The sequence below is a fragment of the Falco naumanni genome, chromosome 2 (genome assembly GCF_017639655.2).
Source record: "Falco naumanni isolate bFalNau1 chromosome 2, bFalNau1.pat, whole genome shotgun sequence".
In the NCBI taxonomy this organism is placed as follows: Eukaryota; Metazoa; Chordata; class Aves; order Falconiformes; family Falconidae; genus Falco; species Falco naumanni.
The window spans coordinates 6,505,184-6,531,849 of NC_054055.1; the positions used below are offsets into that span (position 1 = coordinate 6,505,184).

At 39.2% G+C, this 26,666-nt stretch overlaps 2 long non-coding RNA genes across 3 annotated transcripts in view; one reads left to right on the forward strand and one right to left on the reverse strand.

Annotated features, from left to right (window-relative positions):
• The window catches only part of LOC121083633, a 14,791-nt gene extending 13,234 nt beyond the window's left edge, over positions 1–1,557 (reverse strand). The window contains exon 1 of the long non-coding RNA XR_005826434.1: positions 1,545–1,557. This is a non-coding gene — a long non-coding RNA (uncharacterized LOC121083633). The remainder of the gene's footprint in view (positions 1–1,544) is intronic.
• The window catches only part of LOC121083632, a 27,961-nt gene extending 1,995 nt beyond the window's left edge, over positions 1–25,966 (forward strand). The window contains exons 2-4 of one of the 2 annotated variants that reach the window (XR_005826432.1): positions 17,205–17,384; positions 22,711–22,752; positions 25,787–25,966. This is a non-coding gene — a long non-coding RNA (uncharacterized LOC121083632). Of the gene's footprint in view, positions 1–17,204; positions 17,385–22,710; positions 22,753–23,610; positions 23,641–25,786 lie in introns of those variants that run through there. The other variant, XR_005826433.1, reaches the window with a different exon arrangement.
• The last annotated feature ends 700 nt before the right edge of the window (positions 25,967–26,666 follow it).

Genomic DNA, 26,666 nt, shown 5'->3' on the forward strand with positions numbered 1-26,666 from the left:
ATGGAGATATGTTGCTTATACTTCCTGTTCATGTGTCTGATTCATGCCAAAGCACCTTGGAGCCCATGGTGATAAAGTACCACTTTCAGACAATTAAATTTCATAAAAAGAAATACCTTGACTACCTTATAAAACCCAAACAGCATTTTGGGGAAAGCACGTGTCCCATAGACAGCGTTGAATTTACACAGACGGGAAGTGTTTTTGACTAAGAGCAACTGCCAAGAGTCCTCCTAAATATAACACATCAAACAAACGAGTAATATTTTTTAATACTAATTCTTTTAGTGAGGCACAATTTTTCCTTCCCCTACAACAAGAGGTGCACCTTTCCTTTTCAGCTTTGTCCTGCCATTCTTAGTGCAAACAAGTGTATGTATCTCCTCTTTTAACTCTCACTTTTTACATAAGGACAACTCTCCACACAGCATGAAAATTAGGCTCTCTTAGCTACATTTATCATGCTAACAGCCTACCTATTCCCAGGAATACACTTTTAAAAACCCTTCTCAATTCTTATCTTCAACAAAGGTAGTTTTATTGAGAACATCAGTAAGATACACTTTCAACCCAAAATGATTTTCTTCTACACTAGCACCATTACAGATTGCATCTTTTCTGGTTTTATTTACACATACAGCTAAGACTCATATGCTTTTAATGAATACAAACATTCATTTACATTTAGTTTATTTATCCTTCTAATATCTGTAGCTCTTCTATTAAAGTTTTCAGAATGCTTCTATCAATAGAATGGCTTCTGCCTTAGTATCCCTCTTAAAAATTCTAAATGTAACATTTAATTTCTGGTACTTGATTCAATTTGTGTCACCACTCTATCTACCTCCTTACAGGGCACTGCCTTAACATTATGCTATCCAAAGCCAAATACAATGATGATGTTTGAAACTTTTGAAAAGTGGCAAAATCTATTGCAGCTTGTTCCATTTTCCCAATACACCTGACATTTTCTAGCTTGTGCTGGTCCTCAGCATTTGCTCCATGTGCTGTTCTTGTTTGTCTCTACATTTCCCAAGATTTTCCAGTTCTCAGCAATACAAATTCTCATCCACAGTTATGCTACTATCGTCAATAATCTCCATATGCTTCCTTCTGAACTGAGTCACTTCTTTTTCTTGGAAAATTAACTCAGTCTCTTGTAACAGTTTCTAAGTGTTTCTGTTCCATCCATAATCCAAGCTCTTATCAGGGACCAATCAAAAAGCTGCAATACAGGCTCTTCAGCTTCATCTTTAACAGGTTTATTTAAGTAAGCTCACACTCCTTTTTAAATCCTTTGAAAATATTTCATGTTTACATAGAGTACAATGCATCCTTTTAATTTCTGAAGCACATTTTCATAGTTAATAGTTGAATCAGAAGGATGCCAGCAAACTCAATTTGGAAAAACAAAACCTTTTGAATTGCTTTTACTGTAGCCAGTGATTGCTTGCAGCCAATGTTTGCAGAGTGAAAATTTCATATTTCTGTCAGTTTCCATATTTCTTGACAGTCTTGGTTTAGGTTCATGCAGTGCAGAAGACTTTGAAGTTAGGTCAGGTTGCTCACATCGCACTGACCTTTAAGTCTCTCGGTTGCTGGTGATTCCAAAACAGCTCTGGGACCTTTTCCAATGTTTCACAATCTAGATGCTGCATAACGTTTTCCTTATATCTAATCATAATTTCCCAGGTTGAAAATTGTTTCTATAGGCTCTGTTCCTATTGCTGTACATCTCTCTCTTTTCTATACATTTGCCTCTTAAGTACTTCTAGATAGCTATACAAGGCGTCCCTTTTGCCATCTCTTTGTAAGGGTGTACAAACCCGGTTCTCCCAGGATCTTCTTGTTTTTCACATCCTTCAGCCCTCTAAACCTCTATGTGACCTCCACTGGAATCACTCTAGCATGTCCATGTCTTTCTTGTACTGCAGAACCACAAATGGGACACACAACTCCAAAAGGGGTCCTGCAACTGTTGAATAGAGGGAACCTCCTCAACCTTCTGACAACATTATTGTCAATACAGCTCAATATGCTATTGATTTTCTTCAGTACAAACACACCACTGACACACACTCAATGGGGTTCTGCACCAGAACCCCCAGGTCCTTTTCAGCAAAATTGCTTTCTATCCAGCCAGTGCCCAGAGCGTGCTGTTGTCTTGGTCATTTCTGAAATTCAGGGCAGTCTCCCGTGCCTGTTAACTAATTGTCTAAACAAGCTCAAATCTGCTCTTTTGATGTGATCCTGCCATATGTCTTGCTCACTTATCTGAGTATGGTTTTTTTTTAGCCAAAACTTATGCCAGCTTTCATGTCCTGCATTTGTTCTTTCTTTTAGGTGAAAAGCATGCCGAGCAGAGTGTCTCCCCTAGTCATAAGATTACTGATCTCCACGTCCTTGATGGTCTCTGAAAATCTACATTGCAAATGGCCTCAAGTTACCTTTCTAGGCAATTGCAGGATGGTTGACTAGTACCAGTGATGTTTCTTACATCTTTTTATCTACTTTATCTGCTTCCTCTTCTTGATTAGGTAATCTGGAGCAGGTGTGCTCCATATTACCTTTGTTGGTGTCTCCTCTGGTGCTTACCCATAAGCTCCTAATCATCTTGTCATAAATTCTAAGGCAAAACCCTGTGCATTCAAACTTCTTTTCATATTGAGAGGTGTGTGACACCTTTTTCTTGCCTTTCTGCCTGTCTTTTTAAGGAGGTGTTACCCACCCATTTCAGTTCTCCAGCCATAAGATCTAATTCCCCATATCTGTGGGATCATAGCCCTGCAATTTGCAGACTAGTAACTCCTGTTATTTCCCATGCTATGTGTGTTCATGCAGGCATCTAAGATAGAGCAGTGATAGGTCTTTTTCAAGTGAAATGTGAGACCCATGACCCCTGCCATCAGGCTGCCCCTTTGAGCTTGTCTGCACCTCTATTTCTCATCAGTTTGTGGTCATCATCTGCTGACACATTTCTTTTGAAGCTCTTCTCATGGGGTCAGAAAGCTGGCTTGCAAAGATGCCTTTACCTGACTTTGTCAGACAGATCCCATCTCCCTCCAGAAGCCCTTTTTCCTCCAGTACGATCCCATGGTAATTAGAGCTAATGTCCTGCCTGAAACACCAGCTGTACAACCAGCTGTTCTGAAAGATAACATCTATTTCTACCTAAATCTTTCTTTGTGACTGACATGACTAAAAAGAACACCCCTGGGCCCCGATGCTCCCTTCTAAAGGCTTTTAGTTACTCTTTATGCATTTAAGGTCAGTTGATACTTAGCAGCATCAACCCAAGCTGGTGAGCAGCTATGGGCAATCTAGAGTCTGGATGGGTTTCAGCAGCCTGTGCAACATCCCAGATTCAAGTCTCAACAAGTGATGAACAACCTGAGACAACAAGTCTGGTTGGCAGATGAGAGCTTCTGTCTTCTGCAGAAGTCTGTATCCATGACCATCTACTCTTTACTCTGAATGCCAACATGTGGATCAGTGTCTGCTGGCCCAGGTACCTCCCCTGAGGGAGTTTGCTCCTCCTCACTCATTACAGGCACATCTATAAGTGCACATCTGACATCTGCAGGCAGAAGAAAAACCTTCTGTCCATTAATAAAGCCCAGAAGCTTTCTTCCTTCAACATGACATTCTCAATCCTCCTCTCATTTAGACATAGCCTCCAATTGTCCCTCCTTCCAAGCAATATGAGATTTGCATCCTGCCTCTCCACGGTCTTTGGAAACAATCTGTTATTCTTTTTTTGTCCTTGATACTGTGCAGTCTGCTCTGCTCACCCTCTCCAACAGCCGTTTTACCTCATAGCTCAGTGCCTCAACCAGAGCTCACCTCCCACCCGCAAGACTGAGACCCTGCAAAGTGCTGGTGCAGTTGAACCGTTGCCCGTGACATCTCACCACCTCTGACAGTTCAGCACACTCCTGAGCAGTACCTCGGGCCCTCTTTCACAGCTGTGTCTGCATAAGCTATTGGGTCATTTCCATAGCCAAATCTACATGTATTTGGCAGTTTAAGGGTTTGTGGTACAGGAGACACCTCCTTGGCAGCTATATTAGGTTCTTTTATAGAAAGGAGTTTGTTCTGATTTTTTTTATTTAGTGATATCCAGGAAGCCACACTTCCATGGGGATTATGGATATTTTTCACATTTTATAATTTGTTAGCAGTAGTCCAGAAGTAAGTGATGTGATCTGTCTGGGGGTAACTCTCAGAAACTTCAGAAGAGTGCAGAATACACTGGATCACCTCTTGTAATTATTTGGTGAGTGTGCCACACTCTGTTCTGATGATAAAGCGAAGTGATAGTTACAGTCCTTTAAACATAAAATGGTCTGGGCTCCAAACAGCATAGGATCTCCCTACCCCTGATGTGTCTTGGGAGAGCATTTAAGACCTTCTCTTCTACTTTTCCTTCGATGACTAAAATTTCACTCAACAATAGGACTAGAGGAAAATTCCCACAGCCTGCAATTGTCCATATCTGCAAGACTTTAAGCACAATGGAGAGCTTACATGATGAATTGCTTGATACTGACAGTATTAGATAGCAACTTATATTTTGGATTATGAGCTGATGAGCTATGACTCATCAGTTTATCTCACTGACTATAATTTCACTACTACCTTTTTCTTCCCCACCTGTTGTATTCACTGGTAGCTGCTTACCTTGGACTGTAAGCTCTTTGGAGCATGAAGTACCTTTCAGGTACTGCTGTATAATGTGGGACCAATCTGTGTCACAAGTTACCCTCTCTGTTAATGTATCAGAAGATAAGTGATCGTATTAGCACCTAAAGTTGTATGTTAGTTGTCTTCAAAATATAAATTTCCTTTTGTTATTTACTGAAGGACCTTTTTCCTGAAAGTATGTTTTAAAATCATTTTGGATCTTGCAGAGAGTAAGACCCTGGTCTTACAAAGTCCCTCAGAAGTTCCAGACTGCAGGTATAACGGGTTGAAGTGGAATGGCCCAAGAGCCCAACACAGATTCCAACAAGTTTAAAGAAGGGAGGAGCCCAAGAAATTCAGAGAATCTTAAACTGGTTCTTTCTAATGAGGTGCAACACTGCATAATACACAAAAATCTCAAGTGCATTCATGTATAGACCAGTTTGAAAACTCAGGATTTCAAAACAATACAAGAATTTCTCTAACAGATGCTTGAGTGCACATTTCTAAATATTCAGTTTACGTTTCTGTTTTCCTTTAATCCTTCCAGGACTATGAACTTCTTTCCCTCTCCTCTTCCTTTCCCTTACAGACACATACTTAAAGTTCTTTAAAATTTTCTGGGTATTATTTTGGATCCCTACTTCAGAAACTTTACATGTCATTTTTCTAAAATTGTCTTTGTCTGATTTAAAGCTCCATTGCTACTTTCATCTCTGGTAAGTATCCATAATGAACAATAACTTTCTATGCCTCAAGGCTTTTAAGACTTCTATTTAAATAACTTTCTGGTGATGGACTTAGTTGCTGGAAGTTCTGGAATTAAAAAAGATGCACTTTCCTGTCAGAGCAGCAAGGTTGGGTATGACTATCTGAAGCTTTTAGCACTCTAAAACTAGTCTTACTAATTGATGATCTAATATATGATCGGGTTTTCCAGAGTGTGTTTCCATCCAAATTTCAGACACAAAGTTCATTTTAGACTTATGAAGCTGAAGCATGCCTTACTAGGATCAAATTCTGCATGCAAGGAAACTGCTTACTGAAGTTCTCATCAGCCCATGTTTCACATATGTACAGGGTCATCAGTAACATAAATAAAGATTAGGGGGTGCAACAGCCACAAACATTCATGTTCCAGTGATATTTTACTGCTTATGAAAATATTCACTGTTACATTAGAGAGATTTAACCTAAAAAGCGATGAACACTAAATGTAAGTCAACAACTAACTGGTGGGAATTAGGATTAAAATTGCTTAATAGTTTATTCCATAATTGCAGACTATATATTGCTGATATTTTTAACATCTGGTACTAGCTGTGAAAAGAGCTGATACTAGCCACTGCTTCAGAAAAAAAATAAATATTAGGTTAAATAGATTAATGATCTGATCCAGTGTATTTAACCTTATATCCCTATTCTTCTGACACACATTGTGGTACTTTTCTGAGTTGCATCAAAAAGGGACAGGGTTGCCTAGTTGTCTCTTATAATGGAAGACTTATAGTGATAGATTTTGTAATGAACAAGTCCTGTTGCTATCTAACATTTTACAGAACATTATGAAAGAGCAAAAGTGTTGCAGGAATTAATGTGGGGTTTTTTGATTAAAATTGTAGTACTGGCTTGGAATGACAATCTGCCTTCCTAAATTCCATCTGGAGTTTCCTCTGAATAAATATTCCTTTCTTCTCAAATTTGTGAACTAAATTATTCAATGATATTGCTTTGTGATGTTAAACAGCTGTTGTGTCTCTACCCCTAAAAGCTCATTTCACTGATGGGTGAAGCAATTCTTTCATTTAAGTTTTATTTAAAGAATGTCTTAGATACGTTGAATTAAATGCAATATATGCATGCAAGAAAATACTATATATGTTATCACCTGTAATGAAAGTAAGGTCTTTGTAGATGACAGATATTATTAACCCCATAGATGCCACTGAAAAGGTTTTTAATATAACAGTGTTCCGGAAAAGATTAAACCAAAAATGACTTCACTAGGATCCGAGTTGCCGAGACAAGCGGCTACAGTGCCAGCCAGCAGGATCAGCAGTGGAGTGTTCTGGCACAGCGCACAAGCAGGTCTCAGACTGAGGGAACATCAGGGGCACCCCAGAGAGCTGCCAGGAGCCTGCAGCTTGCATTACAGTGGCTGATGGGACCTGGGCAGGGCCAGGAGCAACGGTGGCCAAGCCTCCCCACAGTTGACGAGAGGTCAGCCAGTGTAATGTCCGTCTACAGGCAGGGCTGGAAGGAGGGTCTGGGGAGCTACAGGCCTGTCAGCCTGACCTCGGTGCTGGGGAATGTTATGGAGCAGATCATCCTGAGTGCCCTCACAGGGCACATGCAGGACACCCGGGGGATCAGGCCCTGACAGTATGGGGTTATGAAAGGCAGGTCCTGCTTGATGAACCTGATCTCCTTCTAGGACAAGATGACCCCCTTAGTGGATGCGGGAAAGGCTGTGGATGGTGTCTACCCAGACCTTAGCAAAGCCCTTGACACCGTTTCCCAGAGCATCTCCTGGAGGAACTGGTGCCCAGGGCTGGGACGGGTGTGCTCTGCGCTGGGTAACAAGCTGGCTGGGTGGCCGGGCCCAGAGCGTGGTGGGGAATGGAGTCACATCCCGCTGGCGCCGGGCACAGGTGGTGTCCCCAGGGACCAGCGCTGGGGCCAGTCCTGTTTGATGTCTTCATTAGTGATCTAGACAAGGGGATCAAGCACACCCTCAGCCAGTTTGCAAATGACACCAAACTGGGGGGAAGTGTTGATCTGTTTGAGGGCAGGAGGCTCTGCAGTGGGGTCTGGGCAGGCTGGACTGAAGGGCTGAGTCTGGTTTTATGAGGTTCCGCAAGCTGGAGTGCCGGGCCCTGCACCTAGGTCACAACAACCCCACACCAGCACTACGGGATTGGGGCAGAGTGGCTGGAAAGCTACATGGAGCAAAAGGACATAGCGGGGCTTGTTGACAGCCGGCTGGGCACGAGCCCCCCGTGTGCCCAGGTGGCCACGGCGGCCAGCAGCGCCCTGGCCGGTGTCAGCAGCAGCGTGGCCAGCAGGGCCAGGCAGTGCCCGTCCCCCTGTGCTGGGCCCTGGTGCGGCCGCCCCTCGAGCCCTGGGCTCAGCGTTGGGCCCCTCACCCCCAGACAGACCCGGAGGGGCTGGAGCGTGTCCAGAGCCGGGCAGGGGCTGGGGAAGGGGCTGCGGCATAGCTCGGGGGGGGGGGCAGGGGGAGCGGGGGGGGCTCAGCCTGGGGAAAAGGGGCTCAAGGGGGACCTTGCTCCCCACAACTGCCTGGAAGGAGGTTGCCGCGAGGTGGGGGTTAGTCTCTTCCAGTGTGACAAGAGGAGATAGCCTCAGGTTACACGAGGAGAGGTTTAGGTTGGATATTAGGAAAATTTCTTCACCAAAGGGCTGCCAAGAAGTGGAACAGGCTGCCCAGGGAAGTGGTGGAGTCACCATCCCTGGAGGTATTTAAAAGACTTGTGGACATGGCACTTAGGGATATGGTTTAGTGGTGGACTTGCAGTGCTGGGTTGACAGTTTGACTCGCTGATCTTAAAGATATTTTCCAACCTAAACAATTCTATGATTCTGTGATCCTAGAGATATAAAGTTGCTTTTTCTGGGAAAACACCTGCTTTTAAATACTGAGGAGAAATTTCACAGTGGCATATTTTGCACTCAGCACTCATGCATAAATCACATTGGTATCAAAAGAAATCAGGAGTGCATATTATGTTGCTTTTACTGGAGCAGGTGTATTGTAGAGGCTTCTATAGAGATTCCACAACTAGATTTGCCTTTAACTTTAAAATCCCCATTTTACACTTGAATTGACAATTTTAGCTTCTAGATCTGACAAAGTCATCCAGAGGGAAATAAAATCTGCTGTGAAGTAGAAGAGTATCAGCTTGCCCTGTTCCTATACCCTTCCCTAGATATCTGCTCCAGGTTGCTTTCAGAACTGTGTCTGGGTCAGATGTACTTCCATTCTAACCTCATACAAACATTCTTATTTTGGCATGCAATGACGATTTTTGAAATGAGTATATTCTTTTAAACTTTTATGGACTCTCCTTCCTTTCGTAAGCTTTGATTTATCACTCTCAATTTTGTGTTTTGTGGACTGTGAGCCACCACAATCTACAGGTACCTCCTTTTACAGGTAAAACACAGTTCTTTATACCATTGTGAGACCTTGCCCACTGCTGTTTTTCTACTGTCCTTTCCCCAACTTGTCTTTTTCTGCATATAGACCACCCCCACTCCACACTGGCAGAGTATCCATTATCAAATCAGAGAGTGTGGCTGTAGCTTTTAATCTCAGCACACTGTTCAGCTTGCCCTCTCCCAGCTTACAACTGAGAACATCAGAGTAAAGTAATCTACAGGACAGCAGTCTTAATTACAGGAATTGTACAAAAAAGAGAAAATAGGCTGAAACCAAACCAAACCCTTACTTCACATATCTCAATTCAAACTCCTCTTCTAGCAATTTTGGCTTAGTGCAGAGATGAAAAAGAAAACTGAAAGAAAGACTTCTCTGTTCTTGCTGTTTGATGATCTCTTAACTACATATTTTCTTTGAACGAGATCAGTTAAAACCACCTAGTCTGACTTTCTTCACACACTCTGGCATTGAATACTATACCCAGACCCCCTTCCACTCCCACTGCACTTTTCAGAATGGTATCTGCTTTTAACATATTCAAAATCTTATCTGAAAGCTAAACACAGTAATGGTGCATTTAGCAAGACCACACCACCTGAATATTTCTTTGACAGCATTCTTCTCAACAGAATCAAACTACCCACTGTGACCTCCATCCCCCTGCAATTGCACCTCAAATTCAATACACTGCAGAACACAACAGGTCATTTGAGATGGAATATTGACAGCCCATGGCCTAATAAGTTCCTTTGGCTCTGCAAAAGTAAAGACTACAATAACAACACTGTTTCTATGAGCTTAGTGTATTAAACAATTTAGAATGGTTTGAGAATTCTGCTTGTCCCCCACTTTATGCCTCTTGATAGTGCAACTAGCATGATTCTTACCATTTCAATTTCTATCAGTGACAAATCCATCACTAAGCCAAGAACTGACCCCTGAAGAATCTTTTCCTTTCTGAAATATTCCACTGAAGGCTACCACCATATTAAGAAAAAAATATTTCAAATCTATTAATTAGCTAATTTAAATTCACTTTTATGCACCGTATTTTTCAATATGGAATTATTTAGGCCTTTAAAAAATCATGAGTACATTCACCAATTCAAATTGATCAATGTGTTTTTTATAGTGGTCACTTACCTCTCACCTATCAAAGTATCATCTTAGATAATAAAGACTGTTTAAAAAATATAATCACCTGTATGTTGTGTGCATCTGGCTATTTTGCTCCAAAACACATATCTCAGCCAACTCTATCCATTCACTTTCTTAACTTTAAGCAATTTTTGCTTGATATTCAAACTAGGTTACATTTAAAGCTCTACCTTGCTTTGTACTTTCCTTTCTATTAATGATGGTAGATGAAATCTGGTGGTCAGTTGATTGAGCACTTGGGCTCAACTCTTAATAATCATAAGCATTTGCAACCTGGTTGTACATGGAGCACTCTACGTTCTTGACAGTGTCATCAGACATGCTGGAACTTTTTTGCCAAAGGTCAAATGTCTTCTTACAGTCAGCTGTACTTTGGCTCTCATGGGCTACTTTGTTAGAATTTGAACAGAAAAAGGTCTACCCTGGGTTATGTCCATGGTCAGAGTGAATTACTGAGATTTTACAACAATTGGTCTTAGCTTCAGGATTAATGTGCATCAGAGAACAACGAAGGGAATAGTCACGGTTTTCTCATTTTGCTTATATTTATTATTCCTCGTAGGAGACTGACACTGTAAAGTCCTAGTGTTAGATGTGGCTCCTCCTAAACACAATAACTTTATTGATGAGAAGGACAAGGCCAGCATTAAGATCTGTTCATATAAAACTTTCAGACTATCATCATACCAGATGATCTGGCCTTCTAGTGATCCACTAACCAGATACTTAATGGCTTCTGGTTAGGAAAAGTAAGCTAGATGTGATACATGACTACTGTATTCTCCTAATTCACCATGAGCTATTGTGTTCTCAGACTGCTTCTGCTTTGAGAAAGGAGATTAGCCTGTGCTCTTTCTTGGATTTTGGTTCAGTATTCTGGCGCTGTTCCAGTGGCAGTCATTACCTTGTAGCTAAAACTATATACTCTTAGTCCCCCAATATCCTTTCCTACTTCTCCCTAACTTTTGCAGCAGCATCGTTGCATGCCTGTACTTAGCTGCCATCTTTGGAGCCAAGCACTGCCAATGTGAGCAGGATCCCAGACTTATTCAAGACAGGAAATGAGACTCCCTGTGATATCAAAATGGAAATGGAAGGAAATTAAATGGTCTACAGTTTTACACCTATACACCATTACATTACGTTCAGGAAGTTTCACACAGTGAAATGCACACTATCTAGCAGGTGAGTAAAAGGAATGGAAATCAGATCTACTGTGTTCTCTGCTTTTTCCAATAGCACTGATGTTGAAGATATTGATGGGAACTTCGTTATGACTTTCTGTGCCCTAGTCTATCCATTTGTATAATAATACTGATGTTTGCTAATAGCTCTGAAAACTTCATATTCAAGCCCCAGGATTGTAACCTGGGGACTATTATTAACAGTGACTGTTACTCAGATACATTGCTGTGGTCCCCAAGCAGCTCCAAGCTGAATTCCCCTTCACATCTTAGTGAGTCTTTCTTTTCAACTTCTAATGACTCTGAAAGAGTCATGCATAATAAATACATGATTCACAGACAGCTACTTAGCCTGCTGTCTAACAAATCTCTAATTTGTTATCTAGTAAATATAGTAACACTTAAAATACAGACACTCAATCAATGAATCTCTCTCCCTGTCTCACGTATCTGGAATACACAAAATGCAATATACTGCTGCTATCCATGGGCCAGCCATCTCTGATTACAGTATAAATACATGAACCGTCATTAAAAAAATGTACAAAGAGCACTGAAATGCTGAAGGAAAAAGGCACTTAAACATATTACTAGCTTTCCTCTTCCTGCCTTCTCTCCTGTGATGTCCTATGACTGCCCCCCAAAAGGGAAAAAAAGGGGAGTCAAGTACATGCAGCAAAAACCTGGTTCTAGACCAGTTTTCACTGTGTAATCCTTTCTTTTCTTACAATAGGACCAGGTAACCCTACTTCAGACTGGCGGGATAGAGTGCCATGCAGCATGTATAAATACTGTCATTCTCAATGACAGACATTGTGGGTTACAAGGTAAAAGTGGGAAGCTACAAAAGCTAATAATCCTAAATGGGAATATTTTAAGGTTATCCAGTCTTTATATGGAATTCAACAGAAATATTCTTCTACATTCCTGAAAGAGTATTAGAAAACTCAAAACATGTTTAATTTCAGGGACTAAAGAAAACAACCTCTCGTGTTCCCTTTCAACCTCAACCATTCTGTCATCTGTGTGGTAGCACCTTCCTTGAGTTTCCAGTGGTAGGCTGAGGCTTTGTGAGTCTACAGTAATTATTTTATATAATTTGGATACTAAAATCAGGAAATCTGAATCTTGCAGGTGCTAACTACCCCTACCAATGAGTTTCTTCAAAAAGAGCTGTGCTGTACTCTGCTTGTGCTACAGAAGACACTTGTACGATACCTGATAAAACATACTAAAGTTAGAACACACTGCCTTAAGTGCATAGTAGAGATGCTCTTAGGGCTGATAGTTTTGTCCACCTATTTGGTTTCATTACATTGAATCAATTATCTCCAGGGGGTTGGTTTTAGACAGCTCAGAAATTTCTGGTTTCAGGAATACATGTGACTATTTTGCAGGGTTTTAATCTGCATGTGTCTGTGATCCTTTCCCTCTGTTTTGTTTGAGTTTTGGAACTGAAAATAAGAAAGCCTGTCAAAACCTTTGTTTTGCCTGGCTTCATGTCAAACCCGTGTAGAATTCTGCATTCAGCGTATGTTTTCATAACATGGCCTGGGTTTCATGAAATTAAAAAGATTTGTCAGCTTTCAGAAGATGTGCAGCTGAGATATCAGTTTGTAATTATATCTGAAACGTGGTAGTCAGCTGAGCTCACGTTTCATTGAAAACATTGTTCTCAGCATTGTGTCTTTAAAACAGTATGTTTTGCCAAAGAATGCTGCAAATGCTCTGTTTGAGATTAAAAAGCAAACCAAAACAAATTAAATGAAAAATCCAACACAGCTACCCAGCCTAATCAAACTCTTTCCCCAGTGCTGTTTTGCCATGGCTCTCTAAATATTCGACATCTTTCTGCAATGACACCAGTCACCTCTTCAGCAGTCAGTTCTTCACCATTGTTTTTCAAATCACTGGAAAAGGCTAACTATTGGGAGGAAAAATGCAAGTGAGAATAAGAGTTAAAAAAAAAAATCAAATAAAAAATCTAGCATGCCTTTCCAGTCTTTGGTTGTTGTATATTGGATAAAGAATAATTATAGATTGGGTAGGTAAGTGGGAAACACTATGATCACTTGTTCTGAAGTCTCAGATAGGAGATTTCTCATTTTCAAAAGGACACCAATCCTACTGATAATGAATCAAATTCAGTTCCAAATTCAGGTGTTTGTTTTTTTGTTTTTGTTTTTCCTTCTATTTCTATTTCGTTTTGTTTTAAGCTCTTCAGAGAAGCTAGAGGGAGAAATCTCTGATTTTTTTTGTATAAACAAATCATTAAATGATAAACCCACGGTTTGATAGAAATATTTAAGATTATACATGAGATACAGAGAGTTAATGCTGTCTAAAATATTTCTGAAGTTCTGAAGTGAGACCACAAAGTTCTGAGAAGGTAAGAAGAAAGTTTGTGTTTATTATATGCTACTAATGAGCAAAAGGCTGTTGTCTTGGCTGCAACAGTTTTTCCAGGGTTTATGTAAGTGTCTTTGCATCAAATCCAGGTCCACCTAAAATTGATATAACCCAGAATTTCCCCATTTGGAGAAGTTCATTATTTATATTTAACAGGAAGCAAAGCTTAATAGGATTGTTGATTACATGAACACCAAGGATTTTTCCCAAAGCAGAACACGGTTGTAAACAACAAAGTGTTTTAATACTGATGTGGTGAGGTTAGAGAGCTGTTAGTGAAATCCTCTTTTAGAATACTTGGTGCATTAAGTATTTAATTAATTATGTGTGATGGGAATCTTTACACCCCAAAGAAAACTAGTTAGCATAGAGTTAAATACATACATATATATTTATAGTACAAGCGCACACATATATATATATATATATATGTGTATGTACGCATCGGCTTTCTGATAGATAAAAGGAAGCCAAACTAGAATGCAAATGTAACTTTTGGCAAAGAGACCATGTCAACCCAAACAGACTAAAATTAGTTGATGATTTTCCAAGTACAAATTTACATATAAAAAGAACAAAGCAGTTTAAATTCTACATTTGCTAACCGGAGACCAATTTACCCAGGGGAAGAGAAATTCTTGAGTATGGCTGTTGTCCAAATTATTATGATTAGGAGAAACTAAATGAGATTTTACTTTGGTCATACAAAAAGAGCTATTTTTGTTTTCGGCTTTTACCTGATTCTGTATCCAGTCAACTTAAAACAGTAAGGATCTGTCAACAAGATTTAAAGTGACAAAGCAATGTTTCTTATCAGGAAACTTATCTGGGGTTGATTTAAATTCTGGTTTAGCCATTTATTAACTCTAAGCTGGCTAGCAACTGCGAGAGAGTTGTGTTTGGTGTCCTATTGTGCAGTTCTGTATTGCCACTAAAAAGACCTTTCTTCATCAATGGATGTGATACAACAACGTGTGATACAACCCCAAATGTTGTATGCTTTGGTCAGCTATATAGCAAGGTTTTCAGTTAAAACTGAAATTGTAGAAACAGCAGTAGTGTTTTCAGTGTTCAGCCCTTTTTTTTTTCTTTTTGTGAAAAACAGTTCACAGAAAAAAAAAAAAACCAAAACCAAAAACCCCAAATTACCCAACAAACCTCAAAATTACTTTCCCTGGCTTAGACAAAAGCAACATTAAAAGTGAAAGAGCGGGTCATATTTGTTGGGATTCCTTTAAAATTATATCATGTGGTTTAAGGCAGCTCCTTCCCACTGTAGAAATGGATCACAAATTTCTAGGTGAGAAGTAATTTTTAAGGATCATCTTGATTGAAAGATGAAAACACCAAATGACTTGCAATTGGAAGGACTAATTGTGGATATGAATGTTCCACTTTGTTCACACTAAACATTAATTGTAAAACTTAATAGCAAGAATCTGATCTAGCATTGACAGGAGTATATGAAAGAGCTGCCATTGACTTCAGAAGGTATTAAACAACCATAAGTTGCAGTACATGGCAAGGAAAGAGTACACTTCAGATACTATATTTTTATTAATCTTGGGAAGATAATTAGATTTACCCATGCCTGCAATAAAAAAAACAAAGGATTTGAATCAATCTTCCCATAATAGAAAAGAGATTTCTTTTATTCCTAATTACAGTTAGGAGAGGAAACATGCTCTCTTGTTCCCAGCTTCTGTCTCTAATTTACTACATTTTCTCTTGGAAGTCCTTTAGTGTGTTTCACCTTGGTTTATTTGTTATTTAAGAAAGGAGTCACCATACTCTTACACACCTTATGTGTTGGGTGTCATGAAATCTTTTGCTGAAAATCCTACTTAAATGTAAAACAAGAAAACAAGCCTCCTTGGAATTGTCCCAGAAATATGTCAAAAGCAGAGGACAGCTGAGGGGAAGGGTGTTGTGTATGTGAAGGAGAAACTACAGTTTTGGCTTTTTTCCTCTATATTACTACGCACACAAAAACACAGATGCACAGGCACAGATTTGGGAAGGCATCACAGAGGAAGTGGGAGAATTTATGTTTCATATGAGTATCTCAGCAAAATCTAATCATACCAACTGGCCAATCCAAAGTAACTTTAAATGCAACAAACAAAGGAAAAAAAAACATACAACCCCACCCCCCCACCCCCAACACAAAATCCAAAACCCACAACAAAACAATCCACAACATAGTCAATAATTGCTTTGGTAGATCCATTCCAGAACATAGGTAAAATCAAGTCAAGGGGAAAATTGTTAGGCAGTAAACCCTACTGCAAATTGGCTGATACAAAGTTACTAATGTGGAGCTTTTAAAGTATTTCCTTTTCCCCTTTAATACAAATTTTGCTCAGAAGTGCTATATATAAAGAGGATTCTTCCTGACCTCTGTGTTACAAATAAAACAAATTATTCTACTGCAGACAGTAATTATGCAGAGAATCATTAGTAAAATCCTGCTGTAATGTTTACGCTTGCTGGAGGAACAGTCAAAGAGTCTCTACGGTGCTTTGCAGAATTGCTATTTCCTGTCCCTTTTGAACACACGTTACCCATTTTCTTCATCTATCTATCAAAAAGATTCCCATGCACATACTGAGTGGGTGTTTACTAAAGGCTGTCAAACCTCAATGCTCAGCTCATGGGAAGTGCACATCTGCTTGCTGAAGATGAGGATGCTCAAGTGATGATGGGGTTCTCGACATAGGAAAATAAAACAGTGATCTGCTTTGTCAGTGCATCCTATATATATCATGATACAAGCAAGTGAACACTGCCTTAATAAGAAAATTAAGAAATGACCCTACACAAATTTTCCCTGATTCCAGACTTTGAGCGCGAGTATGTAATTTTGGCTGTATCACACAATAAAAATACATTGATTTATGTAAACTTTTACTTTCCAAACCCCAAAGCACTTTATGAGCTGTGCAACATATACAGGAGCAGTTTCACTTAAGACTAAATGCAGCAATCTCTGCAGTGGAGCGCTGCATCTGTTAATTAAGGTACATGTGTAGCCCAAATTTCTTTTTACAATACCCTTGTGTGCCATCTCCATATCTCAGGCTGGGAACTAAGGCGGTGAGGTTGCCATTAATCTCCACAGGCTCAGGATTTCTCCTGGAGAGATTATTAAACTAGATTAAGTCTATGTAGAGATCTTATGGCAGTGCAAACAGTAGACACAGGTTAAAGTCCTGCATTGAGAAGACTCCCCTTCCCTATCAGGACACCAAAAATGGTGCTGAGAAGTGGTACTAAACTTCCAACCTGCAATAATGATTTTCTTTGCTCTACTAGGAGATGAGAGTGGTATTTGGCCTCTGAAAATATTCATTGAGTACTAGGGAGGTAAGGCTTTTCAAGCATCATAATTGATAGATTTATAATTAACAAGCTATGCAGCAGGAAGAAAATCATCGCATGATGACTAGATTACAAACCCAGTCCCTTCATCCTAACTGCTTGTGATTTTGCAATGGCTCTGATTGTAGCTTCTATGCCATTTGCATATCTTCCTAAGCATTTGAGGTGCGTGGTGATTTCATGTTTTATCTCATTTTGATGTGTTGCAGGTGCTTGTCAGCAACTACCAGAATTTCTATTACAGTCAGCTTTCATTTTATTGAAATATTTGTGCAGAATAATACAACACCGAAGCATGACATGATTCCATCTTAATCCTGCTGTGTGGAAAGACTTCGAGAAAGCACTGAACACACTACATGAAAGGAGTTTTGGTCTGATGTTTACAGGTAGATGGGTGGGGAAATTTTTCCTGCAGAAAGCGTATGGGAGAGAACTTAAGGGTGGTTTTGCATCCATTTGTATTCAGCAGGCTATCTCTGCATATGACTAATATTGCCTCCCCTTCTCCCGTGGTTGCTGCCTTTGCCTCGTGATTAATACCGATCTAGTATCTTGTCACCACTGAGACATCAGTGGGACTTTGATATGACAGATGCCCTAGTGGCAAAGACACTCAAGACCGACTGGAGCTAAAAGCCCAGTCTGCAAAGTTGTGAAGTGTTGACAGCTGTGGAAAGTTATCATAGGGCACCATGTGCTATTAGTTATTTGATCCTGTGCTTCGAGGTAAGATTTTGGGCTGATGACTTAGGTCTATTACTGCAACTCATTATTTGTCAGGCTCCTTCACTTTCTGAAACACGAGTTTCTTCAACAACACTGACAATAACATCAAAATATCTAACTGTTTGACATATGAAGATTTATTCATTCAGGTTTTCATAAAAATGTAGGACCTTTCCATGATGGTACTTGTAGAAAATGACTAGCACATGTGTAAGGGTAATGTAAGTAAATGTCACCACAGCAAGCATCACATACTACTTTTTATTGGTCCTTTTAGCTTGTATTCCATTTACTTATTTCTGTTTGTCATTTTAGGGCTCAGTTCTGCAGTGACAAATAGATAGGCAAATCACTCAGACAAAAATCATACAGAATGACCTATTTAGATCTTCTTTTGGGACAGAAGAACGTGGTTCAGAGTGATGATAAGTGGGCATTCATGTAGTATAAAAGAATCTGTATAAAAGAAATGCTTCGCTGTGACTGAAAAGAAGATTAAGACTTAAAGTGTGCTCAAAATTTGACTGCCCAGCTTATATCACGTTAGTAAAAAATGTTGCTAGCATAATCTTCAGTTTAGAGGAGTCATGAAAGCACTCAAATTCTCTTATTTCTACCCATTTGACTAATAACATCGAACAAAATATGAATCATCAACCCTCAGCACTAGATTTTGTAGTTTTTCTCAGTCCTAGAAGGGTCTTTGGATAGCAGCAGGGATGTGACCAAGAAGGAATGAGATTAAAGTCACCTTCAGCCATCTCAAACACAAGTATGTGGTTGGTACATATGGGAGGGGATCACAGTAATTAATTACACATAGATTATGCTGCCATATGCAGTAGCCACCATTATATGTTACCGTTGTTTTCTTACTTTTTCACTATTTTTTGAAATCTGGGAGAAGGTTGTTTCCTTCATGAAACATTTTTGCATGTTTCATGACTAGCTACCAAGCCACTGGCATTACACAGAGGTGTGGTTGGAAATTTGATGGGATTTTTTTGTTTTTTCTTTAATATGAATTCAGTTTGGTTACACCAATGGGGACATTCATTTAAAAAACCTGGCTTTATCTTATTTTTTTTCTTTTTTAGATATATATTTTTTTTCATGATTTTAAAATATTTTTCTTCTGCATCATAACAAGTTACATTCAAATCAACATTCACTTTTAGGAATATTAATCTTTCATTGTTTTATCTCTTTTATTGTGTTTTGTGGCCCCAATGAAGAGTGAATTTAGTTATGATTATACCGTTTTTATTATTAACCAAATAGAAGACACTGAATATTCATATTTCAAATATAAAACCAACCTCTGGCAATTATAAATAATACTTAAATCTTTTTTTTTATTTAAATAATTGTGGCAGATAGATCAGAAATCTGCCTTCTTTAGAAGAAATGGATAAATTTGAAAGAACAGGATTCTATGTTTTTCCTGAACTCTCTGATATAAAAATAACACCCTGCTTTTTTATGCTCTGCATTAATAACTGCACCTAGAAATAATACAGACAGTTGCAGTAGAATATACATCACACAAATGCATTTATAAACAAATCTAACATTATATATGGGAGTTATGACAAAAGGGAGGTCTTTTGCAAGATAACTCATTTTTATAGAGGAAATGGCTTAGATGCATTTGACAGTTTTTTGAAAACAACAGAATCGGACTTTGTCCACCAGATCAACTGGGATTTTTGGCAAGCCTCCATTTTATAACTTGCCAGGGCCAGCTACTCCCTCTGCCACATGCGCTGCACAAGTAACAGTAAATGAGTTGGGGAGGGCTTTTATTTGCAGGAAGCAATGACAGTGCCAGGACCACTGAATTTTTAAAAAGAAGAAGAGAAGTGTGCTTTCTTTGCCCCTGCTTTAACACACTGACACGCCAGCATCACTTTAACAGATTAACAAAATAACGTTCACAGATATTGAACCTGCCTTTTTACATCCTCAGCGATACATTTCCAACCACCCACTCCCAGCATTCCTCTTGGTTTGTCTGCAGAATTTAATCTGATGCACATACAGTAAATTTGATGGACAACCTATGCTGTATTCTCTCCTCAACAGGGTATTACATCAGACAGTGAGCCAGAGTATTACAATTTGTTGCCCTACATCTCACAAGGAATTGTTACACCCACAGAGATACTTCCACTGACTTTGCTACCCATAATGTCTTGGAGAAACTTTTCTGTCCATTCTCCTCATTTCATAGACCCATACTCATAATTTCCTTGCTGTTTTCCTTCTGAAATTTTCCATTCCCTTTTGTTTCCCTGTAGGTACATCCCTCTAGAGCTAATGTCCCTTTGACTATGTTGTTGGCTTTATATTTCCAATCTAAAATGGTGTGTATGAGGGGTTCACTGCTATCTTCAAACGTGCATTCATAGATTGCCTTACTGTTGATAATCACTATACATTATTTCTGCCCTTCCTATTGTTCTCACTATTTGTTTGTATTTTCCAGAAGGTTCATCCTTATTAGGTTAATATTCAGAGGTGTATGACCTCTAGTTTTGCAGTCAGAAAAAAAGTGACTTCTTTTTTTTCCTGCCAAAGATTATAAAGGTGAAGATATAAGAAGATGAGGTAAATTGCATATTTATGCTCATTTCCATCTCCCACAAGGAATCTGAGAGGTACTTAAAATGCAATTATTTGGTTCAGATATTCTGACCAGGAAAATGTTTCCACAAGCATTTTACAGACTTACTGTAAATAATACAATCACACGCTTCAATCATAAATAAGCAAGAAGGAGCAGGAGAGAGAGAACTGAGGCATAAGCAGAGATTTGAAGCTTGCTGCTGAATCTAAGAGACAGCAGAAGGCAGATTGGCTGCTCCAGGTGACGGAGGAATAACCAGGTCTACCAGGGATGATAAGACTGTGTGAAAGAGAGAGTAGAGAAGCTGGATGCATGAGACAAACCTTGTGCAGAATCATCTGGCAGCTCTAAGTGTTTTGTTTCACTTTGGGATTTTATTTTTCTTCTTTTTTTGTGTGGTGGTGGTAATTTTGCAGGTTGTACCCTACTTTTTAGCAATGTCTTAAAGGAATACGCAAGGTAACAAGGTCTTTTTTCGTCATTGATTGCATGGTGAAGGTGGGTCATTTCATAACAACAAAGAAATAGTATTTTGAGTGCACTCTAGTACCATAAATGGGTTTCTTGTTATACGGAAAGAAAACTAGGATCAGCAGACCACAGCTGGAGAAACAGGGACAAATGGGTACGTTCCTGACTTTGTAAGAATCAGAGGACCCTGAATGGTGGTGTCCAGGGAGGCACCTCTTACTGTGGTCCTAGTGATGGAGATGGGTAAAGAATGTCTGGAGAACATGGTGGAGAAAATGCGTGGCTCTTCTAGGGTAACGCCTAAGGCAAGCATGAAGACTTGTTTAGGGAAAGTATAGATGTACATAAATCAGTAACTTCTAATTAAACTATCTGCTCTAAAGAAGTCATAAAAATTGTGCTGGTATTATCTTCCTTATGCTTGCTGACTCAAGCATAATGGCCATTGCAAAAAAAAAAAAAACCAAAAAAACCAAAAACAACCAACATGGAGATACATGCATTGCCACAATTGGACATTAAGACTCATCTAGTTCTGTCCAAGACCGAACCTTGGTTCAGAGGCCAACTGGAACATAAAAGCCCAAGTCTGTGTTATCAGGTTTTCTCAGCCTTTGGAAGACCTTAGCTGTATGCAAACTGCCTGTGGTCCCAGATGCATAATAAATCCTGAACCATGTCCTAAATCAGTTTTGGGGGAAAAGCGTGCTTAGATCCCAATGTAACTGTTGTATAACAGGACAGTTGAACTCCAGTGCTGGGGAATGTTTCCTCTTTACAGTTTATTGGTATAGGTGTAGCTATCACGATCAGCCCTAGTGCAAGGCAACTCTTAAGCATTAGATGTCTTTTGAAAGCATGTACTGTATTAGCTCCAAAACAACCATCTACATGATTTCCATATCCTTATAGGATTTTCTATGTCATATCTGTGTAAGGTCTACTGATCTCAGACCAAAACACTGAGAATTACCAACTTCAGTCTTCTGTGTGACACCAATACTTTTCTAGCCTCTGACAGGTCTCTGACTCAGTTTCTCTCTTTAGGAGTGTTTGTAAAGATTAAATCATTACTGCAAGGTTCTTTGAAGAATCCTTTGTAACAGTTATGTACAATTATTCTTTCTTATTTTAAGCAGAGTCATTATAAACCCTGTTTATAATGCTGCTAAGTGAACCCAGCTATAACAAGGAATGTCTTGGCCCAATGTCACCCTTGGCCTAACTGTAAAATATGATCAAAACCATGTGCCAAACTTAATTTTGGTTACTATTACATGTAATGATTTTGAGACTTCTGTCATATTTAAGCCTCCATAAAAATATGAAATATTAAGATCTAGGCTTGGTATTTGATTGAACTATTGAAAAGGCTCCAGATAATACATCCTGAAAATTTCATGGAAGTATCTTACAGGCTTCTGGCTGCAGATGGCTTGTATAGGCCATCACTTTTCCTCAGATGACACCCATTTCTAAATCTTCCTTGACTTACTTTCCCATCCGTTAGTTTCCCACTTATCTGCCTGTCTGAGCTCTGTCATCTCTTGGCTACACCATAACTTTTTCCTACTGAATCCTTCAAAGCCTGAAGGAATAATATGGATAAAAAGTTATTGCTGTCCAGTGTCTCTAGCTCTGTGATTGTCGTTCTTCACTTTGCTTTCAGGGATGGAAATCGCAAGATTTGCCCTTGACTCTGAGGTTATTTTTTCCCCTCTCACAGCTTCTGAGCCTGTTTCAATACATAGAGCTTTTTCTGGAGTGCTGACAGAAGTTATCTTTATCCCATCACCCTCCTGCTGTTGCCAAAACCCTTACTCATATGCCAATTGCAATTCAGTAATTTATAATCTCTCTTAATTTCTTGTACATGCATTTTACAGGGTGATGCCAAGCTACTGTCAAAGAACATCTATTTCCAATCCGTAAGTGCCATCAATGCTATCCCCATAATCTTATAGCCACCCTCTTGCTGTCATTTAGTAACCAGACTGTCCACTGACTGGAACGCAAGAACCAGACAGACACGGGTGTTAAACAGAGGAAATGAAAGGAACTTTTTGATCAAATATTAAGCTAGTGAACTTTCAGACTTCACACTCCATGACTGCTGTGTAACTATGAGTTTCTACCTTATCCACAAGCCAATTGTCTTGGAGAAAACCAGGTCTTCATAGATTTGGGTCCCTACGTCCTCCTAAAAGCCATTTTCAGTTCAAATGTATATATCACCGTCCAAAACCATAACAAAAGTCTTCCCTAAGTTGAAAATTTGGGAGGTAAAAGTAACAATGCCTGATGCTGAAGTGATCCTAGTGTCTGCTACTTCCTGCTACCTGGTGGAAAGCCTTCTTACTTGCACTTTTCTCTTGTTGAGTTCATTAAAAATTTCTGGGTGAATTCCCAGTTTTTTTAACGTGAAGTATAGCCAAGAAAAGCTAGATATACCCAAGTAACTAGCTGAGTTACCTTCCAGACCATAGCAGTGGGATCCCAGGACAGCACAGACTAGGAAATCTATCCAAGATTTAGGGACTTTGATGGTTACTCACAGTAGGGTTCATTATGCCATTGCTACCCTGAAGCCTGGATTGTCTTAAAGCTGGCTTAAGCCTGTTTCCACGAGTCATTCACTGCATTTTAGACTTACTATAAGATCTGTCATGTGCTAATTTAAAACAGATTGTCCTGTGGCTGTTTAAATTGTGACAACAGTGGGTGTTATGTCCTTATTGATTTTAGCACTGTTGTTCACCCTGTTTGTTCTGTATTCCATAAAACAGGCAGGATGGCAATGCAAGTGAAGGTCCTTTTCAGTGTACACTGTATATTCTCTTCTGTGCTTGCTCCACAGTAGATATGATGGTGAACAATTGCCACTGCTATGTAAATATACTACATAAAGATGAAGGTCTATTGAGAATGAAGGTCACGCTCCATCTTGAAAAGTGGACTTCAGGCCTTCAGGCAGGTGAGGGGCTTAGAGATTTCAGGCTCTAGTTACTATGTTCCATTATGTCTATAAAAAAGGTTTTATAGTTGATTGTGAGCCATACAGATATGAGAGAGATACAGCTGGAGGCAAGGGCATTTTTAGTTTCTGGATTGTGGTAAGGACATTTTTAGCAACACACTAAATATAAAAATTCTGCATTTTATCCAGCGATTCATGAAGCTAAAACATAGAATCTATTCTGAAAGCAAATACCAAAATTCAAGACTGGTATTTCTCAGGCAAGTATTTCCTATCTTTGGGATGCAAAGCTATGCTTCATCTTGTCTTCTCTCGTTTGACCTATTGCGTTACTGATTGCACTGTGGCAGAGATTAAACAGCAGAGAGAGATGTTCCTCTTTTCCCACCTCAGTCCCAATCTCAGTTTTATCTCTAATTTAAAATTAATGCTCCCTTCCGGACTGTAAGGAGCTGAAATTTATTTTGGAAAGGAACTAGCTAAGCCATGATGAAAAAGATGAGAAACACCTCCTGTTCTTGATTTGACCCTGCTACTCCTGCTGACACCAATGGCAGTGACATTAATGACTACTAAAATTTTCTTGTTCTTACATCTAAATCACTAGAAAACCTGACGCTTTTGATTTGCAGTGGCTAAAGAAAGCTGTTGTACTGCCTAAACTTCAGATATTTAGACAGATCAGCGGACACCTGACTCCTTACAGAAACCAGGTAGCTACTGAACTTCATTGAATTCCAGAAGTTCACTTCAGGTGATGTCAAAGGCATTCCAAATCAACTTTCTGAACCAGTAGCTAAGTTTTGGGCATTAAAACAATTAGCAGATCTAGGAATCTTCAAAAAATCTGTTTCCATTAAGTCCTATAAATCCAAATGAAAATTATACACCTAAATCCCACGGAAGACCTGAGTTGAAAGTGCTGGGAATGCTGTGCTGAATAACGGAATCAGATCTTGGCCCAAGTTTCAGGCCAGAGACATAACAAGGTAACTCTCTCCCCAGATACTTTCTAAGGTGATGACATCCAAAGTCTGTCACAACACTGCAACCCATAAGTTAAAAGCAAGGCTCTTTCTTTTTTATGTTGCACCCACTCAGATGTCAATCAGGAAGCCTCCTGTGAAACAGCTCTATCATCCTACACTGAAAAGAGGTGTCATGTAGCAGTGCCTTGCTGTAAAGGGTTGTTCATTTTTACGGCTATTTTCCTTGATTGTGAACAAACAAAAAACCTTTTTTAACTTCCTGAATTGTTGCACTGTACTATAACTAAAATAAAAATTATCCTCTTCAGCCAGTGAATGTTAAAATCTTTGTGAGATTATTCATGCTACAAAGTTAAACTCTCCAACCTTGAATGTTCCTCAGTCGAGATATATGCCATCCGAGCTTCCTTTGCATTTTAATTTTGAGGGGAGGAAAGAAAAAAAGGACAAAACCCCTCTGATTATAATATTTGAAGAAGTAATAGTTTTTATTCTATATAATAAATAATATTATATATTATATAATAGGGGGAGAAAGGATCCACGGGTAGTTTATAATGTTACCTAGAACTGCTACATCCTGACTAACATTATAAATAAATATCTATCAGCTAAACAGAATTATTATTTTATCAGCACAAAGGGATAAACGTTTATATAGCAATCACTCTAACCAGTAAAATTTGCTTCCAAGTGTCAGCTGGGTTCGGTTAGGCTAAACTGTCCCTACAATTTAAATTATAATTTTTATTGATGTTTAAGAATCTTATGAGGAAAAAAAATTGAAAGGGAAGAAGGAATGTTCAAATAAATTCATGCTGATACAAGTTCCACGAACTTACTTTTATTGGTGGATCTGACCCTTCATTGGCTTGCCTCTTTGCTTAGGCTTGCTGAGGAGATGGCCTAAATTACTTCTCTTACATAGAAGATGGTTCAAATTTATCAGTTACATGCTACATTTGTTTTTCGTTTCTTGTTTGTTTGTTTCATTAGACTGAGAAGCTTAAGGGAAAGGGAAATAGGAAGCTCTACATACCTGAAAATGTTTTGTGAATGGCAAGACCTACAGATCAATAATTAGATAATACGAATTGTGTTCAACCAGACATCTCCATCACTGCCAGCAGGAAAGTGCCCTGCTTCCTTGTATTCTCTCAAAATGAGATTCTTCAAAAACTGGGATAATTTAGTCCATGTTACTTATATATTGAGGAAAGCACCTGGTAGTGCAGCATGGGCATTTCTCTGTCATGGATGAAACCTGAGGTTTTGGGAGCACAAGTCTTCACCTTCATTCTTTCTGAATGGACAGTTTTCCCATAGAAAGAGCTGTGTGTTCCATCACTGGAAAAATCAAAAGCTTCAGGCAAACATAGGTACCTTTTCCCTCATCATTACGATGCTTGTGCAAGTTTACAGCAAGATTTTCACAGCAGTGTACCTTCAGTATACAAATAGAAAACTCTCCAAAAAATGAAATGAGGGAGATGCCTAGTGCAAATGGAAGTTTTCAGAGGTATGTATTAGTTTCCATTGACTTTGCAAAGTAGTTAACCTCTGCAGGAAGACTGGGTTGCTATTTCATTTGCATAGCAGTTATCTAAAGTTCAGTTGAACCTCTGAATCTTTACATGATAAAGGACAAGAGGAAAAGAGGAGAGAAGCAAAAGAATGTATAGAGAATATGTCTTGCAACTACCTTAAACAGGAGAGAGCAGTAAATAAATTTTAAAATTGCTTAACAGGTGGCTGCTCTACTTATCCAGGAAGCCAATTTCTATAGATCCAGGCTGGTTATTAAGCTGTATCTAAGACTGTTCACCTGAAGTCAAAGCAAAGATTGATGTTACTTAAATCTTTGTGTATGGGATGA